This window comes from Hemiscyllium ocellatum, unplaced genomic scaffold, assembly GCF_020745735.1.
Source record: "Hemiscyllium ocellatum isolate sHemOce1 unplaced genomic scaffold, sHemOce1.pat.X.cur. scaffold_410_pat_ctg1, whole genome shotgun sequence".
Classification (NCBI taxonomy): domain Eukaryota; kingdom Metazoa; phylum Chordata; class Chondrichthyes; order Orectolobiformes; family Hemiscylliidae; genus Hemiscyllium; species Hemiscyllium ocellatum.
This window is the reverse complement of record NW_026868910.1, coordinates 127,711-131,603: the sequence shown is the minus strand read 5'-3', so window position 1 is coordinate 131,603 and position 3,893 is coordinate 127,711.

Sequence of the window (3,893 nt, the reverse complement as noted above, 5' to 3'; positions counted from 1 at the left end):
ACAGTGCTCGACAAGGTTGCAAGGTAACCAGGGTGGAACTGAAGAATGAACTCAGGAGATATAAACATGTGCATGATAAAGCCTTGGCGGGTAGTATTAAGGTAAAACCTAAGACGTTCTACACTTATGTGAGGAAAAAGAGGATGGCCAGAGTGAGGGTAGAGCTGATCAGGTATAGTGGAGGGAACTTGTGCCAGGAGTCAGAGGAGGTAGGGGAGGTTCTTAATGAATGTTTTGCTTCAGTACTCACTAATGAGAGAGACCTTGACGTTTCTGGGGACAGCATGAAACAGGCGGATATCCTAGAACAGGAGGATGTGTTGAAAAATTTGAGTAACACACTGATAGATAAATTTATTTGACCAAACAGGTTATGCCCTAGGATACTAAAGGAAGCGAGAAGAGATTGCTGCGCATTTTGTGATGATGTTTGCATCCTCACTGTCCACTGGAGTCGTGGCAGATGACAGGAGGCTGGCAAAAGTTATTCCCTGGTTCAAGAAAGGGAATAGGGATAATCCTGGGAATTATTGGCTAACCAGTCTTACACCAGTGACGGGCAAAGTACTGGAGAGGATTTGAGAGACAGAATATATGAATACTTGGAAAATTATAAATGATTAGTGACAGTCAGCTTGGCTTTGTGAGGAGCAAGTCAAGCCTCATAGATCTTATTGAATTCCTTAAGGATGTGACAAAACACGTTGATGAATTAGAGCAGTGGATGTGGTATATGTGGATTTTAACAAGGCGTTTGATAAAGTTACCCACGCTAAGCTCATTCACAAAATAAGGAGGCATGGCTTACAGGGAGATTGGTTGACTGGATGCAGAATTGGCTGGCCCACAGAAGACAGAAGGTGGTGGTAGATGGAACAGATGCAGCCTGGAGCTTGGTGACTAGTTTGGTGATCTGTTCTGGGACCTCTGCTCTGTGATTTTGTTTTTAATAAGAGTGTTGGATGATGAATTCGAAGGTTGGGCTCATAGGTTCGCCGATGTCACGAACTTTGGTGGAGTTGGTGGTTAGTATGGAGGGCTGTTGTAGGTTGCAGCAGGACATTGACAGAACTGAGCTGATGAGTGACAGATCAAGATAAATCTGGAACAGCGGGATCTTGGGGTCCATGTCTATAGATCCTCAAAGTTGCCATCCAGGTTGATGCTGTTGTTTAGAAGTCGTATGATGTGTTGGCTTTCACAGCCGGGGAGCTCAGTCTCAGAGCTGTGAGGTTATGCTGCAGCTCTATAATCCCACTGGTTAAACCTCTGTGATGAAGTTGAATGCTGTTCTGCATTGAGAGCTTGCAAGTACTTGTTATATGACTAGCTAATATTTTCAGAGTGTACTGGACTGAAACTATGTAACATCTGGCTCTGAAACATTTATGTTGAGATTTGGTTGCTCTTTTGACAACTACTCGAATTTAAACAATCAAGTTGAAATTATGACCCACTATACTAAACCCAATCGATTTTAAATTTATTGTTTTGCCAACATCAAACCAAGGAGATGAGCTGATGTTGAGGGAATAAAGAGGCACGCATTTTGAAAGTTAGACAGAGAGTAAACTGCCTTCGAGAGAGTCTGCCATGAACAACATTCTCTGTGCAAGATTCATTTTTTGGACGAAAAACCCCTGCATTAAAAGACAGAACATGACCCAGGGAGATATTCACTGGAAAGAAGAAGGGCATTGGAGACTACACCACTGTCTGGTTTATGTAATTTTAATACAGTTTTTCTTTAATTGGAAGTTTATATTGTTAAAGGTGGAGGAAGATAACAAACAGTTCAGAGAAAGGGAAGCTTAGAGTTGGGAAGAACTGTTGTTGTTCAATGTTCACTTTTAGAATTAAGGAATGCATTGATATTACTTCCTGTTAAGTAGTGGAATTTGCGAGCTCTCTGTCACTCGACTTTAACAGACTATGAGTGAGGTGAGCTTTTCTCAGTGTTTGGTTTCATTAGCAGAAGGATTCATCGCCGTGTCATAGCACCACACTTCAGGTGTTCTGGTCACCACATTAAAGGAAATAGGTGGTACATATAGAGGATGCAACTAATTACCTATGGAACAGCAGAAAGATTGACACAAACCACACAGAGTGAGTGAAATATTGAGAAAGTCACTACGTGAAAAATAAACTCTGGCAGATTCCCGATGTCTATATAAACGTCAGTGTGGCAGTGGGTGCAGTGCGTCTGTATTGATGACTGGGTATCTGTGTGTGCATATGCATCTGTGCATCGGTATTTGTCTATGTGTGCCTGTATTAGTATATGTGCTATTGCATCAGTCTCCGTGTGTGTCTGTACATCTATATTCATTTCTGTGTGTCTCTGCATGCCTGATTTTGTAACTGTGTGCATCTGCGTTTCTGCATTCATCGCTGTGTGTATCTGCATGTCTGTATTTGTCTCTGTGTGTATCTGCATGTCTGTATTTGTCTCTGTGCCTATCTGGGTGCCTGTATTTGTTTCTGTGTGCAACTGCATGTCTGTATTCGTCTCTGTGCAACTGACTGTCTATATTCACCTCGGTGTGTATCTGCGTGTCTGTATTCATCTCTGTGTCTATCTGTGTGTCTCTCTTCGTCTCTCTGTGTATCTGCGTATCTTTGTATGTATCAGCGCGTCTGTTTTTGTCTCTGTGTATATTGGTTTATCTGTATTCAACTCCGTGTGTATACGTGTACTTGTATTTGTCTCTGTTGGTATCTGTGTGACTTTATTCGTCTCTGTGTGTAACTGCGCGAGTATATTTGTCTTTCTGTGTATCTGTATGTCTCTGTGTGCATCTGCATGTCTGCATTCATCTCTGAATCTGCGTGTTTGTATTCATCTCTATGTGCATTTGCGTGCATGTATTCATCGCTATGTGCATTTGCGTGCCTGTATTCATTTGTGTCATTAAATTCGTCTCTGCGAGTCTCTATGTGTATCTGCGCGTCTGTATTTGTCTCTGTGTGTATCTGCGTGTCTGTATTCATCTTGCGTGTATCTGTGTGTCTCTATCCATTTCTCTGTCTATCTGCGTGTCTCTGTGTGTATCTACGTGTCCGCAACCGTCTCTGTGTGCATCTGCGTGTCTGCATTCATGTCTGTATCTGCGTGTCTGTGTTCTTCTCTATGTCTATCTGCATACCTACATTCATGTGTGAGTATCTGTGTGTCTGTATTCGTCTCTGTGTGTATCTGCGGGTCTGTGTTTGTCTCTGTATATGTCTGTGTTCATCTCTATGTGTATCCTTGTGTCTGCATTCATCTGTGTGAGTCTATTCGTCTTTCTGTATATCTGCGTGTCTATATTTGTCTCTGAGTGTATCTGCGTGTCTGTATTCATCTCTGTACCTGCGTGTCTGTATTCGTCTCTACGTGTATCTGCGTGCCTGTATTCATCTCTGTTGTATATCTGACTGTCTGTATTTGTCTCTGTGTGTATCTGTGTGCCTGTATTTGTTTCTGTGTGTCGCTGCAGGTCTGTATTCGTCTCTCTGTGCGCCTGTGCATCTGTATTCATCTCTGTGTGTCTGTATTTGTCTCTTTGTGTATTTGCGTGTCTGTTTTCATCTCTGCATTTTGTCTGTGTGATTCGGATCTGTCAGCCTCTCTGGTGTTTAAAGTGATGCAATGTCCCCCTCTGCTGACCGTCACACCCCTCTGCGTTGACAGCACCGCAGGTTGACAACCATCAGGGAATTCAGTCTGGGAGGGAGAGGGAGGCAGCTCATAGCGCCATCCAAACTAACAGAAACATCTGCACATGCACACACGCACAGTTTGGTATATGGAGGATTGTAATCGTACTGAGGACCCTGAGAGTGGAGAATGTTCATGTAAAGTTATGTCTATGGTCGCTCTGCAATGTGGAAGCGATTTGTCTTTGAAG